Consider the following 18688-nt stretch of genomic DNA (forward strand, 5'->3'; position numbering starts at 1 on the left):
GCACCGTGCTGTGGAGTCCCAGGAAGTCTGACCCACTCTTTCTCCTCCTTCAAATGCTTTAGGGGCTCTCCACCTTCTTCAAGACACAGAGCAAACCTTTCCGCATAGCATTCGAGGGCCTTCGGCACCTTTCTGCTATTTACGATTCTAGCTTATTTCCCTCTAGGTCCTTGTACATGTTCTTCATCTCAACTACACTCAAACATGCTCTGCGTTTTGAGAACACCATTGATTTCCCTTAGGAGTTTCCCCTTCTTCACTGCCTCCCTCTCTCCCTTCTTTACTTAGCATCATGGAATTCGTTCCATATCAGTAGATAAAGAGCTACTTTGGTTTCAAGAGCTTCACAGCTGCTCACTTTATTTCATCAATCCATCTTTGCTGGGCCTTTAAACGTTCCCAATCTTTTGTTATTATGGCCAAAACCTCATTGAATATCCTCATATACAGTATTCGTTTTTGTGTGAGTATATCTATAGAATAGACTCATAGAGCAGAATTGTAAGGAAAATAAATTGTAAGGACAAAGAGAATGTACTCTCAGTAAGTATGTCGAAGTGCCGTCCTTCACGACTGTGCCAATTTGCATTCCTCCAACACACGAGTGAGCCTGCCTTTTCATCTCCTCACCACCACTGAGTGCTATCCATTATTTGTTGTTTGCTCATCTGATGCTTAAAACTGGAATCTCACCTTTGTTTTAATCTGTATTTCTCTTTCATTTGGGGGGAGTGTTGCTCGCAACTGCAGTGCCCCATGCCCACAAGAATCTGTACAGAGAACAGTAGCAAAGGAAAGCGAAGCTCTACATCATTTTCTGTGCTTGAGCCAGGTGCCAGGACTGAGCTCGCTGCCAAGCATGGCAGACCGTTGGGCATCATTTGGTCCCAGGTTAGTTCATCCTCAACAGTTTCTGACCAAGTGGCGTCTAGTGTATTTTTTAATGTTTTGGAGAAGCAAAGAAAGACATTCATTCATTCACTCAACAGTTAGTTACTATGCACCAGGAAACACCTCTGCATTTATGAAGCTTATGTTCAAGGGGAGGAGAGAGAAGAGTCACATGAATGTCAAATTGAAGTTAATCTGTGAAATACTGTGATGTGCTCAGTACTATGAAAGAGGTCCATTGTGCTAGAACACTGGGTAATTACAGTAAGAGAGAGTAAGACTTCAATGCTATGGAAGATTATAATTGTTCATAATTATTCTTTCTGTCTCCATCATTGCCATGCTCCCTGTAGGTAGGGTGTACTTTCCCATACATTTAACTTTGGGCTTAGGTATTGACTTGCTTTGGCCTATGGAATGTGTACAGATGTGAGGTCGGCCAGGACTGAGCAAAAGCTTTAAACGTGTTGCATGCTTTAGCCTTGGGTCTCTTGCTTTGGACCTTCACCAAGAAAATATCATGCCTTCACCTTGGGTTCTGGAACAACAAGATACATCAAGTTGAAATGAGTCCAGACAAGCCCAGTTGGACCAAGCAAAGCTAGCGGAGACCAGCGGAGCTGGAGCCAACTGCAGACTCATGTCGTGTAAGCAAGAAATAAATGTTTGCTGTCATCAGCTACTTAGATTTTGGACTGTTTGTTACAACTGTAACTGTGGACAAAAACAATTTCCTACTCCCAGGCTTGCCCCCACTGTGTATGCAAGGCTGTAGCTCCTGGCCGGGCTGACATGACACAGAGGAGTGAATCTGTAGGAGATGCCTGGGTCTCTTCCCTTGTAGGAAGAGGCTCTGACATGTCTACTGTTGCAGCTTCTTGGAAGAAGAAGAAAGAGAGAGAGAGAGAGGGACAATTTTGCTTCCAACTGAGATGAAGTAACAGTGACCAGATTGATCCTTATTCCTGCAACATATATAGGAAATAAGAGTTTGCAAAATACTGTAAATCAATCCAGGAAGAGTAGTGGTCCTGATAGGCAGGAAGGAAAATGAAGTGAGCCCTGCAATTGCCCCAGCCTACTGCTCTGAGAGCATTTCCAAGCCACGGTGCGAAGAGGGAGAACAAAGGCAGGCACTGGCAGGCTTCCTGGGTTGAGCGAATAAGCTGAGTGCAGGAAGACCAAGGTGACTAGAACTCTGAGGATGAGGACAGAAGGCTGGAAAAGAAAGAAGTTCACAGAGTGAGAAAGTGGGAAATATGTGGACAGTTCCCCTTGAGCATTCAGCTGGGTTCTGACGACTGAATACATAGGAGGAAGCTACCTGAAGCTGGAAACTGAACCAATTGAAGGATGTAGTAGTGCCAGGTGCTAATGCTGGGCCAGCAACAGTGCCTGTCGCTCACACCAGCCAGACTGGAAAACCTCCAGGTTCACAGAATATTGGGCAGAGTACATATTCTGAGCCATAAAATAAGTGCCATTAAACTTAAAAGAACTCAAATCATATAAAGTACATTCTCTTATCACATTGAATTTAAATTATAAATAACAAAAATATATTTTGAAAAATCTCAAAATATGTTCCAAACTATATAAAACACATCTAGATCTATAGGTCAAAAAAGAAATGAAAGAGGAAATTAGAAAGTGTTCTGAATTGAATAAAAAAAGATACACTGTATCATAATTTGTGGGATGTCACAAAGCAGTCTTAAGGGGAAACTTATAGCACTAAATGACTACCAAAAAAGAAGAAAAATCTCAAATCAATGACTTAAATATCCACCTTAAGAAAATAGAAAGGAAGAGTAAAGTAAACCTAAAATAAGTAGAACAAAAGAAATAATAAAGACCAGAACAGAAACTAATGAAATAGCAGAAAATAAATGGGTATATACATATTACAAAACTTATAAAATTCTATAATTTAAATAGATGCAGTTTATTGTATGTCAATTACACCTCAATAAAGCTGTTTTTTTAAAGTGTCTTGTAGGGGAAGAGAATAAAGGAGACGATCCTTCTGCAGCCTGAGTGAGAGAGAACTCTCCAGAGTCTAGAAATTCCTATGTACTTGGCATTTTCATATTTTAATACACATTGCCACTGTCTAGAGGTAAATGTAACTACTTTGGTGACCTGTAATCAATCAAGTTAACATCCCTTATTCTGTTTTTTGTTTTTGTTTTTTTAAAGAGAGAGCACACGAGTGCAAGTGGGAGGGGGAGAGGGAGAATCCCAAGCAGGCTCCACGCTCAGTGCGAGCTTGATGCCAAACTCCATCTCACAACCTTGAAATCATGACCTGAGCTGAAATCAAGAGTCAGGTCACTTAACTGACTGAGCCACCCAGGCGCCCCCTCATATCCCTTATTCTTAAGGGGAGAAGCCAGAGGTTTGAGAGGAGGGTAGAGATCTTAACCTCCATGTATACTACTTAACCCATACATGACCTGGCAGGGTTCCAGTGATAACTCCAAGTCCTTCTGAACTCCAGCTTACCTCCTGTTGTCCCCATCTCTGTTAATGACATCACAATGTCACCAATCTTGCGCATTTATTTTCAATTCTTACCTTCCTTTCACATTCCATAAATCATTGAGTCCTCCCAATCAGACCTCAGAAATTTCTCTCAAATCTACCCCCTTCTCAACATGCTGACTTCTATTAAGTGTTCCCCTTACTGTTTTTAGTTGCCATGTCAATTAACTTCATAGAATCATCAGAAATATTCTAAGATACAGGAGCACCTGGGTGGCTCAGTCTTTAAGCGTCTGCCTCTAGCTCAGGGTGTGATCCCAGGGTCCTGGGATCGAGCCCCGCATCGGACTCCCTGCTCAGTGGGAAGCTTGCTTCTCCCTCTCTCACTCCCCTGTTTTCCCTCTCTCGCTGTATCTTTCTCTGTGTCAAATAAATAAAATCTTTAAAAAAAAAAAGTAATATTCTAAGATACAAAACAGATTTTCAAAGCACTACTCCCCATTACCTACATGATGAGGTCCAACCTGATAATTATAAGCCTTAAATTCCCTTCACAAGCCTGCAAGATCTCTTGAGGCCTAGTCATGCATTGGCACTCCATTCTGCCACATCTGACTATCCAATGTGAGTCACAAAATCAGCCAAGATTCACAATATAGGGAAAGAGATCTGCCTCTTGATAGGAGGAGCTGCAAAGTTCCATTGCAAAGCCTATTGGTAGAGGTAAAGAACTGGGGCCATTTTTGGCAACCAGTCTATCACATGGGATGAAAGCTGGTTCTTTTTTTTTTTTAAGATTTAATTTATTTATTTATTTGAGAGAGAGACAGCCAGCGAGAGAGGGAACACAAGCAGGGGGAGTGGGAGAGAAAGAAGCAGGCTCCCAGCGGGGCAGGGAGCCCGATGTGGGGCTCGATCCCAGGACCCTGGGATCATGCCCTGAGCCAAAGGCAGATGCTTAATGACTGAGCCACCCAGGTACCCCTGAAAGCTGGTTCTTATATTTGTTTTTTTAATGGAACAGACTTGATTATATTTAAAAGATGTTGGGAAAGAGCTATATGGAGGGAGAGGTTGAATATAAGAAAGAGAAAATTTAATTGAAAGAAGGCAGTTTCTGAGGTACATGGAGACCATACGGTCTACAGTACAAGTGGAAGGGTTAGCCAGAGATGCCAGTTCCATTGCAACATGTAGGAAAGTGGAAAAGATGGGTGCAGATAAAGCAATGTATTGATTTGTTGGTAGAAAGTTGAATGAATTATTGTCTGGTAGCTCCTTTCAAATGAGAAGAAGGATGCAAAATCATTAGTCAAGAGTGAGATGAGAGGTGGAAAGCTTGCATGTCTATAGATATAAAAGGGAAACGAGGGTAATAGTAGGTCTGGTTGAGGCTGAGACCCTGGCTTTGAAGCTTCACCAGTTAGCATGGTGCTGTGATTCTCTCCAGCCACATTAAGGAGCCTAGGTGCTGGCATGCACGGGACAGGCTATTACATTCATCCAGGGTTGAGATTTTACTAGGCCAACAAACTAGAAGGACAATGGAGCAAGCATGTAGAAAGAGAGTGGTGGATGGCTCATGAAATACAAATCAGACTGAGAAAGAAGCAAATATGGAAGGTGACTGTATTGGTTTGCTGGGGCTGCCATAACAATACTATAACCTGGGTGTCTTAAACGAGGAAATTATTTTTCTCACAGTATTGGAGGCTAGAAATCCAGGATCAAGGTGTCAGCAGATTCAGTTTCTTCTGAGGCCTCCCTCTGTGGCTTGCAAATGGCCACTTTCTCACTGTGTTCTCACATGGTCTTTTCTCTCTGCATACACATGTCTGTGTCCCAATCTCTTCTTCTGATAAGGATGCCAGTCACTTGGGATTAGGGCCCACACAGGACCTCATTTTACCTCAGTTAACCTCTCTGAAAGCCCTATCTCCAAATACAGCTGCATGTTAAGGTATTGGGGTAGCATTTCAACACATGAATTTGGAGGAACAGAATTCACCTGGAAACAGTCGTGATAGTTGGGAAGTGAAGAGATTCAGCGACTGGTGGCTTTGTTGAAATCAGAGAACTAGTGTCATGGGAATGGAGAAGAAAGAATTGGAAGAACATAGGTTTGTGTTTAAAGAGTAGCATGCTTGAATTTATAACTTCAGGTTATAGCAAAGTTTAAGACAAGGCAATGACAGGGGGTAGCTGAACAGGAAAGAATGGTCATGAACTCAAGAAGCCAGGAGTGTGAAGGGATTTTCCACATGAAAATGGAAGTCACTTAGGTCAACTTGGGCTGGAGGGTAGGTACTGATAACAGGGGTACAGGTTATGGGGATGGCAAGACTGTGAGAGAATGAGTCCTCAAAGCCCTTTGGTAGGTGTGGGGACAGAGTCCCTCCCTCCAGAAGACCTTGAGAGAGATCAGATAACAAAGTAGATGGGGAGACTCTGGTCCCTCTGGAACTTCAGACTGGCTTGAGTCTGAGGACTCAGGGGAGAGACCCTGAACTCGGGATTCTTAGATGGGGGTTCTGTAGGGCTTGGAAGTGCTCCAGGAATGACAGGTCTGTGAGATGGTTGTGACGCCCATGGAACAGAAGCACGCTTTGCTCCTTGAGTTAAATTTAGATTGCAACATGACTCTTCACTTTACACCTTTCCCATAGGCACACAGCAATAGAAAGCAGTGAGTAAATACTGAAACACTGGGAAAATAAATGCTGCTCTCCGTGTTTGTTGAATCATATATTTTGCATCCTATTCTCCAGATTTACCTTCCTAGTGCCTTATTACTATGGTTACCATGTTTTCCAAACCAAAACCTGAGACCCTTAGGCTGGCAATAAACAGAAATTCAAAGCAGGAGAGTCCTGAACCTTTGTTCAGATTCATAATAAAAATAATAACATATATGAAGTGAATGCATATTATGAGCCCAATTCTTCTCTAAACCTGTGTTAATATATTTAATCATCATAACAATCTGCTTTTCCAAATTGACTTTTAGGTGCTCTGTATTTTGATTTGAGTCAGTCATATGTTTTGCACAAATCTTTTTCTTCTCTACTCTGGGTTACCTATTCTTTCTCTTAATAGTGACTTCCACGTCCTTATTCTTATAGTCCTATTTAGTACATTTGTTTTCCTGTTTGTAACACTTTTTCTGTTCTGTTTAGGAAATCTTTGCTTAAAGAAAGAAAAATATTCTATTATTATTCTAAAAATTTGAATTCACTTGAAATTGCCTTTGAGATATAATGTGAAGTAGAGACCAAGTCCCCCCTCCCCCCATATTTCTATGCAGTTAACCAAGCCCCATTTAATGAAGTGAAGATCCTTTCTGCAGTGCCCCCTTTGTCATCTGGTGAGCAGACACGGGTGATAGGTTTCTGGATTGTTTATTCTGTTCCATGGCTTTATTTGTTGTGAGGTTACCATTATTAGCCTAACTTGACGGATGAGGAAATGGATGCTGAAGAAGGTGAAGTAACCTCAGGCCCTACGTCACATGACTCAGCAAGTCCACCCTGTGAGTCATTTCATATGTGTATTGTATGTCCCTCAGGTGACTCTTCAAAGAATACTCCCCCACCTTGGTAACTGGTATTAGGAATTAGGCAATCCGGGCAACTTGGCGTGTTTCATTGGTTAGTGTCTGGTTTGCTTTGGAGGTTGTCTCCACAACTAAATAGGTGGGGCCAATACTGGATGGCAAAGAAAGACAGAGAAGGAGGGACACAGCTGAGAAAAAGCAGCCAGTAGTCTGGCCGGACACCATCATGGCTAGTCATATCTTTATTTGCAATCCGCTTTGCAAGTATTAGTTATCTTGAGACTACGGATAAAAATACACAGAAAGGTAGCCACTTGCCTAAGGCGTCCTTGTTAGATCAAGCTGGGAGTAGGGTGCATGATTTGTTTTTCGGTTCAGATACTCACGTAGCCTGAGCTGCTACAGGAACCATGATCCCGGGAGCAGTTTTTAAAGGCGATTTATACCTCCCATGAAAACAGGTCCTCCTATAAAATATTTCTTCTCCCCACTCCTGCCTCTCACCTTCTTACCTTTTCTCATTCTACTTTCTCCCATCTCGGTACTTCCCACTTCATCTTTGTCTTCTTCCTACGGTTTAGACCTACCAGAGATGATAACCCTGTGGCATTTCCCTGCAGCCTAATGAAATGCTGCCTCTTGCATCAGCATCAAGAGCGTTTAAGATGAATGGATCGCGACCAGTGAGAGCTACTCACATAGCAACCTTTAATCCTGCTAGCTGCGTCTGCCAAAGAATCTCATAGATTGTTCACAAGGCTTCAGATATTTGCAGAACAAAAATATTTTAAATTTACCTTGAAACTGCACAAGGTGGTGGCCAGCCTGCCCCGCTGGAGGAGGTGGGGGCATGCCAGCTCCGGGTCCTGTCTGGTGCCCAGACTCATGCCTGCTGTGAAGAGACGCACCGGGCTGCCACGCGCTCACGCTGGCAGACATCTGCAGCGTCCCACTCAGCCTCCCTGCTCTGATTCGAGACTCCCGAAGCATCTCCCTAATTATGATTCCCATGGGATGGGCCCACGGGGCGAAAGGGAACTGATGGTGCATTTGCTTGCCCAGTATAGAATATGACAGACTGACATTTCTAATTTCAGTAATTTTTTAAATGACTTGAGCTAATGCAATTCCTCTGAAGAACTGGGAGAACAAAATATAGAAAAACAAAAACAAAAACACAAAGGATTAGCCCTGGAGTCACATTTCAAACTGACGGTTAATGTGCACAAGTCATCTAAATGGAATAATAAACATTTAATTCCAGAATGTGTAAAGAATGTGTGAAGACCTTTTTAAGAAAGCCAGAGCATAAGTCTTACACTAACCATTTTCCTCCCTACTTGCAGAATCTGAGGCTGTTCTGTAGGTTTATTAAATAGTATATGCCTCAGGCTCGGCTTTTAATAATCCCATTTTCCCTGGAATTCTCACACTGAACCACTGTAGGATCTAAGAGTACACTGCAATATTAAGCACATGACGAGGAGGACTGAGAAGCTTAGGTTCTGTTTGCTTCCCCCGAAACCTCAGAAAGCAATTACAGACATGTCTGGCACCATCTAAAACCCAGAGCCTTCAACACTTTGAGCAGAATGCAGGATTTCTTACCCTGTGTGTCTTGGCCACAGACAATGAATAGGGCGTGTGCCTCAGAGCAAAGAAAAAGAGGAAAAGAGAAATGGAAGGGATGGTAGCTTTCTTCACTCTCTTGGAGGGGTCTAGAACACAGGGCTAGCAAACCAAAGTGCTGTCTGTGGTCTAGAACTGGAATCTCTGAAAGGTTCTGGTCTCTGTCCATGAGCCCATCTGCCCCTTCAGCCTCTCTGCCCCTTCCTTACCACTGATGTCAACGAGGCCAAGGGAAGCCTGCCAAAACCACTGTCAGGTGCTCATAATTCCAGAATGTATGTTTGCTAGCATGCCAGTCTCTAGAACACTTTCCTTTGGCAGTGGCTTCTTAGCAGAGCCTGCAGGATAAAGGAGCCCTCAAAGTCTGGGCTTAGTTAATACCCTGCTGGCTCTGAGCTGCATCACCAAATCCCAGTGCCACTGTGGGAAAGGAAATTTTGCCTCAGACTCAGTGACATAGGCCCACACATCATCCCCTCCAGCACCAGACACAGCGTCATCGACTACACATGTAGCTCTACAGTCTACTTCAAAATCTGGCTTTTAATTACAGCCACAAAAAGAAAAATACTATTTTATTCCACTTATATGATGGAGTGGTTGGAATCATAAAGGCAGAAGGGATCTGAGGCTGGAGAAGGGAGGAGGCTGGGAAGGGAAGGGGTAGGGTAGAGGCTGGGGAAGGGAAAGGGGCTGGGGGAAAGGAGACTGGGGAGTTGTTACTTGGGACCAAGTTTCAGATTTGCAAAATGAAAAGAATCACTGGCATGGATGCGAAACATAACTGCACTGTACAGTTCAAAAAGGTGAAGATGGCAAATGTTACGTTACATGTATTTTAACACAAAGGAAAAAAAAAAAACACCTGGAGCTTAATTAACATTAAGCTGGGAGTGAAAAGTAAAGTTGCGAGCGGAAGTGACGAGAAACTGCCACCAAGGTAATGTCGTGTCCTTAGACAAGTTTTACTGGGAGAATCAATTTATTTAGCCGAGTGTATGCTAGGGAGATGAGAATGAATGATGAGTTTACAAACATTTTTGGGTCACATGCCCTCAGACTCAGGTCCAGGGGAAATCCAATTTTGAACGATTATACAGGGAGGACTCACGTGGTGCATAAGAGAAAACCAACAGGACTTAGATGTGCAAGTACCACCAACATACGAATGTACTTATTAAACTCTTCCTTCTCTGTTGTCCTTATGCAACTCAGAGCAGCAAGCAGATAGCCTGACAATAGTCTGCACACTCTTCTCTTCTCAGACTATAACCCTATGAGAGTTGGAAACCACGCTCTTTCTTCCGTGTATCCTGAGCACCCGTGTATAATAATTATGCAGGCTATGAACACAATTTGAAGTAGGATTCAGTGGGAAGAAGCAATGAAAGACCAGAAAATTTTTTTCCTTCTAAAATTAAAAAAAATAAAAGCACCAACATAAGAACTATGCGTTATTTGTGAACTATTTTAAATAATGAAAGAAATTAGTGAACTTTTGGAAGATAACTGCAAAGGGCACAAATCCTTTTTTCTGCTTTGATGTGTGTGATAGTTAATTTTGTGTGTCAGCTTAGCTTGGCTTTGGAGCTCAGATGTTCGGTCAAGCACCAATATAGATGTTGTTGCAAAAGGGTTTTTTTAGATATGATTAATATTTAATTAAATCAGTAGATTTTGAGGAAAACAGCTTATTCTCCATAATGTGGGTAAGCCTCATCTAATCAGTTGAAGACCCTAAGAGAAAAGACTGAGGTCCCCTGAGGAAGAAGGAATTGACCTCCAGACTTGAGCTTCAACTCCTCCCTGGACCACCTGGTCCACCCTGCAGACTTTGGATTTACCAGCCCCCACAATCAGTGAGCCAATTCCTAAAAATAAATCTGTGTATGTACATCCTATTGGTTCTGTTTCTCTGAAGAACCCTAAAACAACATGAACCTTTTGCAAACATCATTGGGAAGTGACAATGAATGTATTGGTGCTACTCTTGAAATGTTGAGACTGTAAGAACAAGTTCTAAGGGGAAATGTGGGAGGCACCTGAACATTTAATCTCCTTAATGGAGTACACATGAAAATCCTTCTAATATGATCGTGCCGGATCTCATTTTCAGCCACTGACCTTCTCTTAGGGAGAAGGTCAAATGTGCACCACACTTAGTTAACTGACTGATTACCTAGAAAGGCAAAAGTGGCATTTAATCAGAGGGGCATGTCCAAACAAGTAGCAATGTCCTTTTTCCCCCTGACAGCCTAGATTCAGTCAATAATTAAATTTTCATTGAATGCGGACTATATTTAGAGTACTGAATTCGGTGTTGCTGGGACTGAAAAAGAAGTAAAAGATGCTTCACTCTCATTGAGCCTATGTACTAAAGAAGTAAGTTTACGCCCACATGTAGACAGCAAGTCAATTATAGCAATATTTCATAAAACTGTCACTATTAGAGAATGTCAGGTGCTACCGTGAAGAACTTTTTGTATAATGTAAACTGTTTCATCCAATACCACAATTTTATTCTAACTTAAAAAAAACTGGAGGTGTTTGTTAAGTGTGTATATTACCCATTATTAAGGAAATCTGAAAAGGTTTCTCTATCAGCGAAACACCTTTATTTATAACTCTAAGACTGACTTAATTGAATCATTTGAGATATACGAGTTCTAAATGAACCAGGCCTAGACTTTTCTTAAGACTTACATCTTAACTTATATAAAGTTCACGTTTCTTATCATAAATCTTAACAGAAGCTTATCATGTACCAGATACTGAGTCCACAGCCTTCATTTTACAAACACCAGAACTCAGTTCCTGGAGGTGAAATGATTTGCTCACAGCCACTCGGCTGGTTATTTTAGCTGGTTATACGGTAGATTTACTACTACTCAAAGCCAATTCTTTTTTTTTTTTTTTATGATATGTTAGTCACCATACAGTACATCATTATTCTTCTAATGCCAAGAACTGTGTGCTATCGTTGAAACAGCCCCAGGTTGTTGCTCAGGGCATCTAGAAATGGGGTAAGTGACCTGGGAGTCGTCCTTCTCGCACAGCCCCTTCCCAAAGGCTGGCCTCTGAAGGCTCAGGGTCTACTCCACCGTGTGGTGTGTAAGGCCGCAGAGTCTCGGAGTGAAGAAACAGTGATTTCCAGCCTCTCTGGAAGGCTGGGTCTTCTTAGGTTACAGGTGTTCTGAAGGGTGGATCAGCTATGAGTCAGACCTGTGGGTTTGGTTGACTCTGGGCGACCCAATTACCATAACAGAAACACTGCTTCTTTCCTGCACAGGGCAAATAGGAAATGCTAGAAATAGGAGTCAGACAGCAGTAGCTGCTTGCAAAACTGCCTGTGGGCTGTGAATAGAGTGTCACTGAAGAGCTGTGGGAGGAGCTCTCAACCCAAGAATCTTCAAATTTTAAATTCACACTTAATCAAACCTCTACCTGTTTTCCCCACAGCCTCCATGGAGAGCCCCAGAGGCCCTTCCCAGCCCACTGTGCTCCGGAAGCGGACTGTAACTTCAGAGGGGCCCCAGGGCAAGTTTCATTAGGCTTTATACCCATTTCCATGCATGGTGCTATACATATTGCTAACAATTCCCACTGGCCATTATCTGTACAACACCAATTCCTCTCCACATCAGCACTAAATCTCACCTATAAGTTGCACAACACAATTCCTTCCAATTCAGCAGTAACTCCAGACCCCCGAGGAATGAGCCTAGGGGTGCACACTGCAGTGTCAGCGAGGGAAACCAATACATCTCAGCAGGGAATTCAAAGGAGCTGGTGGGCATTAACATAGTGGGTGAGGGCAGGCAAGGGTGGCCCCAGAAGCATTTCACATTTCCCCCTGGGTACAGAATGAGGGGCCAAAAACCTTTGTGTGGACATAGTTTGGATGTTCCCCGAGAAAGCATGTCCTAGAAGAAACAAGGGGTTACCATACTCAGACCAGGCTGAGTTCCCTGTCTGTCGCACTCATTACCAGTGCTTCTCTCTCTCTGGGAGCAGCTAATCTTCACGTGAGTGCAGCACGGATGGTGCCCATCAGTTCATTGCTCTGGGCACTGCCCGGCCCCTGGGTCTCAGCCTCCCACCAGGCGACCCCTTATACAGAGGTCCTGCTGCCTTCTGTCCTCATGTGACAGAACCCAGGTGTCCTTGGCCTCAGCCCAGTGTCCTTTCCACCCTGCCTTAATGCACGGTGCTGACAGTCACCGTTCCTTCAGTGACCCAAATGAGAAGGAAATGCCACCACTCCCAGCACACTAGAGCATCTGTTCAACAGTGTCACACACATAGTATACCCACGTTCTTATGGCAAAGGACATCTGTGTTTCTCCGATGGACTCGGATCTTTTAAAATGTTATTTATTTCACATGCTTTTCTGGTCCTATTTCCCTCCTGTCCCCTCCAATGATGAAAGCATGAACGTACGTATTCCTCAATGCTTCTGAGAAAACAAAAAACAAGCCCCCAAAACGACACCCTGGGAATCTCTGCTTCCTCTTGCATCGCATCGGGAAGAGCTAACCTCTCAGAGTCATAACTTTCCTTCTGTCCAACATACAGGGAAGTGACCGATCACGGGATGGCTTCGTTCCTAGCCTCGGCAAGAGCAGGACAGTCATGCCTCCTTTGGCTGAATGTTTCTTTTTCATCACCCTCTTTGTTAGACTCTTTCAGGCCGCAAGGAAGGAGCCGGCGGGTGTAATTTAGGTGATGGTATCCACAGGGAGGGGAGGGCAGGTGTGCAGGAAGCCCAGCGTGCGCTCCAATCCCAGCACTTCAGAGACCTGAATGTCCCGAAAGCCAGAGGGAGCACAGCAACCTCGTAGTTCAAGATACAGCGGTTGTGCAGGGGAGTCCGAGGTGGGGCTCTCTACTCACCTATTTCAAGAGCTGTTTGAGTAACGCTTTGTGTTGAAGTTGAAAGTGTAAGGCAATTAGTGGTATTTGAAAAATGATGGCGAAGACATAAGGCTGCTTTCGCAAGCCACGGGTCCTCACACATTCTTTTTACATGTGTGAGATGAAGGTCAACAGCTTAGATCTAATTTGCGTGCCTGCCTTGGGATTTCTAGAATATCAGGGCCAGCTGTGAGTGCAATTTGTAAGGGGACATACTCAGGCTCCTGTGAGAAAAGGCAAAAGCAACTTTCAATCTGATGGTCTGATTCCCGGGCGTGGAGTGTCTCAGTGGGGTAGAGGACGCAGCCAAGCAGCCTCTCTCGGGGAGAACTGGGGGTCAGCTAAGCAGCTGGGGCTACCCGTAGTTTTCATAACGGCAAAAATGTGGAGGGACAAACCAGGTCAGAGGCCACGAGGAAGAGTTGAAGGTGAAAAGCTGAAAACACCATCCCCAAATGGTCCTTATCAAGGACAACAGGTCTGCAGCGTCTAGGGTTAGAATTATACTGGGTCAGATTGAGAGCAGGATGGGACTAGGCAAGGAGATCGTGATGGCTGCCCAGGTAACCTGTTGTTAGCAGGCAGGTAGAAAGTGGCTCGTCAGAGCCATTCGAAGATCCAGACACAGGACAGGCCAACAGCAGAACACTGAAAGGTATGTTCTATGCGGCAGTTGGTAACAACCTTCAAATGCCCTCTGACCTGATTTGTCTGCACGTTCTTGCCAAGTGAAATTTCCCTAATCCTGAGGCAACATTTCCAGCACTCCCTGTCCCCAAATAGTTTCTGCAGCAGCTGGATAGCAAGTGGCAGCAACGAGAGAAGGGAGAATATGAGCGTACAGATGGCTGCAGATGTTGCTAGGTGATCGGTAAACAACGACGAAAATGCTGCCATGTACCCCAGCCCAAAAGACACAAGAGCTACTAAGGAAAACCAAACACCACTGACAAGAACCGGGGACTGCATTCGGGGTGGGAATGAAAACCACAAACGCTGGCCTGAGCGCCGACGTGAAGGCCGCAGAGGAGCTCCTTGCGCTCCCACAGTCCTTGAGCAGCCTCTCCCCTCCAGCTGCAATGCACAATGCAGTTGACCCTTGAACAACGTGGGGGTTAGGGGACAAGGGGACCCTCTGCGCAGTCAAAAGTCTATATATGACTTTTGGTTCTCCAAAAACTTAACTACTAATAGCTTACTGTTGACCAGAAGCCTAGGATAACAAACAGTTCGACTAACACATTTTATATGTCACATGTATTATAAACTATATTTCTTACGGTGAAGTAAACTTGAGAAAAGAGAGTGTTATTAAGAAAATCATAAGGCAGAGAAGACATATGTATAGTACCATCGGGCTTATGGAAAAAGTCCGCATAGAAGGGGACTGGCGCAGCTCAGGCGTGCGTTGTTCAGGGTACACTCTCCCACGGCCGTCCTCGGGGTTTGGGCTCAGAGCCATGACATGGAGCCACCCTCCTACCACAAATCACTCAGTGGCTTCTCGCGACCTACGCCACAGAGCCCAGCAGACTTGGGCTCCTGCCCACCTACCCCCGTCAGTCCCACCAGTTCCTGGTCACTCCCCTCACACGACAGCCACACGGGCACCCTTCCTGGGCATCACACACAAGGTTCTGCCCCTTCGCACAGCCTCTGTGCCCGCTGTCCCCCCAGGGGAGGGTCCTCTCGCCAGCTCCTCACGTGGCTGCTTCGGTCTCCATCCCCCAGGTCTGGCTCAGTGGTGGCCCGGCCCTCTGTTCACCCTCCCCCGACTCCTTACTACATTTGCCCACCGCCTCACAGTGTTTGCTTACTTTCTATGATCTCTTCTGAGGGCACGCCCCTTACCTGTCCGGCTCTCCGTGTGGCCAGAACCCAGTGTGGTGTCTCGCGCACAGGTGCCCAGGTAAACCTGTACACGTGAATGACGAAGGGAAGCATTCTCAGGAGGTGGGGGACAGTACGGGAGGGGCAGGACCAGCACGTCTCTGCTTTGTCCAAGGGGTTCTGAACCATCGCCCCTTCATTCTGCATCCCCTAGGGCCATCCTTCTCTTCACCCCCCCACCTTGACGCGACACCCTTTTCCTACATGTGAGCTGATCGAGAAGAGGTCGCAGACAGCCACACAGTCGCAGTTCCGAGGTGCTGGGTTATAGAGAGATTGGCAAGTGCTCTCTGACCCAAAAATATCTATTCCATCTGCTTGCCACATTGTCTTTTTTTTTTTTTAAATTGAGATATAATTGACATCACATTGTCTGAAATCCTTCCATTAGATCAGTCATGCTTTTCACTTTTTAGCTAAGACATTGCCTCCTGAGTCCTCCTTTGCCAAATGCTCCGGGCAGGGCAACACAAAAAGTTGTCACCAGCTCCTTACCATTCACGTCACAGAGCGTTGTTTCCAGCTGCCCAATCCCAGGGGCTACCTGGTTCCCCCCTCCCCCCGCCCGGGACTAAAGCAGAGCCAGGTGGCTCTCCTTTGCCGGGTTAGAAAAACAGTCCCAAGGGACCTCCACCTCCACCCTCACAACAAGCCTGATAATCACGGTACAAAATGTTTACAAACAAAACATTTGAAGCAAGTGGTGAATGGAATCCAGCTGAAGCCCGGTGAAGCCCAGCACCAGCCCCATTACAGATCAGACTGACGGGCCCCCCAGCATGGGTGCCCCCTCGCAAGCGCTTAGCCAGCTGTAAGAGCTTAGCCTCCTCTAACTTCTCCTGGAGGCCTCCTCCTCCGCAAGGGTAAGAACGACAGCACTGAACCAGATATAGCCCTGAACCTGCCCAGCCTGCCTCACAAGGTCATTATGAAGATGGAATATGATAAAGGCTGTAATCTGTCCCGAGTTATACAAACGTAAACATCGACATCGACTTGAGCAGCCCTGCCCCCCGGGGCTGTTCCTTCCTGTCTCTCAAATTACCTTGAAGCATTTCCAACAAGAAAAAAAACCAAAAACACAAAACCTCGACCCAGACGGACACCAGCCTTGCAAACAGCACACAGTAGGCTGGCACTGTAGGTGTGCGACCGTCAGCGTTTGTAGGCGAACTCTGAAAATCACCCTTTGGAAGAGGGAACGCTTCTCCCCCTCCTGCTCTCGGGCTTCTCATTTCTCCTTCACCCCACCCCCACGCCCCTCCCGTTCTCTCTCCTCTCCGCCTGGGTTCCAAAGTCAGCCCCACTGACCTGAAGAAGCATCACAGTCTTGAGCAGGAAGCCAGCTCCCCTCCAGGCCAGGCGGGCACAGGGCTTCCGCCAGCGCCTCTAGAAGTTACTACTGCGGTCCTCGGCGAGGCCGCGCTTGCGCAGACCAGCCAGCCCTTCCACGCAGGTTTTTTCACTCAAACACAAATTAGCCCTTGAAATGCATCAAGCCTAGTTTCCGTTGACACCTGAAGCTTTTTGCTCTGGCTTTCCTTGCTTTATCAGGTTTCATTTTCAAACACTGAAAAACATGAGGCTTTCTATTTTCATAGCTAACGCTCTGTAAGAGTTTATTTTATTTTTTTGGAAATCCAAGTCCTGGAGATGTACTACAGTCACAGTTACTGTAAGCAGCATTAAACCAGAACAGATAATTGATGACCAACAGTTAATTCTGAAGAAAAAATATAGTCATAAAAGCAAGGGCAGGGACTGGCTCTTCTAACACCCCCATTTTACAGATGAGGAAGGTGAAGTTTGAAGGTTGCTCAAGTGATTTGCTCACAGGCTCACCGCTATATAAGACTGGAAGAGATGGTCCTAGAACCATGGCCTGTGCTTCTGGCCCCACGTTGTTTTCACTGTGTGGGTGACAGGGCTGCTGCCGCCGGGAGAGCCAAGGTGACCACTATGCCACTAGCATAGCACTGAGGATTAAGTTCAGTTGTCAAATAACAGAAAATAAGTGCAAGACAGTAAATCTATATATTTCTACCAAAAGAAAATCAAAAGGTAAAAAGTGCAAGACTGGCGTGGAGACTCCACAATGTCACCGGGCGATCCAGGCTCTGTCCACCGTCTTTAGAGTGTGTTCACAGTCCTTTCACTGTCAGGATGGCTCCCAGATTTCCAACCATCACATCCATGCTTCAGGCAGGAAGAGAGGGAGCAACAAAGGGAAACAGACACTCATGCTAATGGAGCGTAGTCAGAGAAAGGCAGGCAGCGGCAAGGGCCGAGCCCACTCCCCGCCGCCCCCCCACCCCAGATGAAACTACCCTTAAAAGGAAAAAGAGGAAAAAGACCCCATCCTGTTATTCTACACCAGCCTGAAAGGAGCCCCCCACCCTTTCCCATGTGAACAACTACCTGACAGGTAGATGAGTGAGTGGACAAAAACCTGACTGGGTGACAGGCGCAGGGAGGGTTAATCAGATTAAAACAGCCCTCCAACAAGCCCATAAAAACCCCTAGACTTCAAAACTCCAACAGCAACCCTCTCGGGTCCCCTCCCTATTTGGGAGCTTTGTACTATCACTCCAGTAAGCTCAGCTTTGCTGCCCACCACTCTGCCCAGTCTACCTCTCCATTCTTCCCAGCAGCATGACCAAGAACTGCGAGCACTGAAGGACAAGAAAGCCCGAAACAATGCCAGCTGGCTTAGTCCACCTTGAAAGACTCTCCAAAAATTTCCATTCCATGCCTGTTTGCCCTTAATTGACTAGTCCTGTGCCATATGATTATTTCTAGCTTCAGAGGAGGAAGACACATTATGACCTTGCATAAAACTGGGGTTCTGTGAGTAAGGCAGGGGAAACCATCTTTAAGAGATAAGTAGCAGTCTCCCGGAACTGGGACGGTTGGCTTTTAGGTGCACAAGGGATCAGTCCCTTTCTATCACATGGGAAGAAATGTGGAGGAAGGAGCGAAATCCAGTGGAAAACCTCCAGGCCTCTTTTACGTAATATCTTGGCAGCCTTTCAAACACTTGATCACTCTCTCCTTGTTAGGCCTCTGTTTTTCCTTTGGTTTCCAGTAAATCAGGTTTTCTCCTCTGACAGTGGCCATTTCTTCTTAGTGTCCTTGGCTGGGTCCTTTTCCCTACCTGACCTCTGATGCTGGAGAGACCTAGTCTTCTCCCTGGAGGTCTCGTCCAGCCCCTGATTATATTCTCTTGATACGCTGAAGACTTCCCAATTCTTATCTCTAGCCCTATCCTCGACCTCCTCTCTTTCTGGTGGCCTGAAATCTGCCAGACCTTCAAAGTGCATCTGGAA

This window comes from Ursus maritimus, unplaced genomic scaffold, assembly GCF_017311325.1.
Source record: "Ursus maritimus isolate PB19 unplaced genomic scaffold, ASM1731132v1 scaffold_3, whole genome shotgun sequence".
NCBI lineage: Eukaryota > Metazoa > Chordata > Mammalia > Carnivora > Ursidae > Ursus > Ursus maritimus.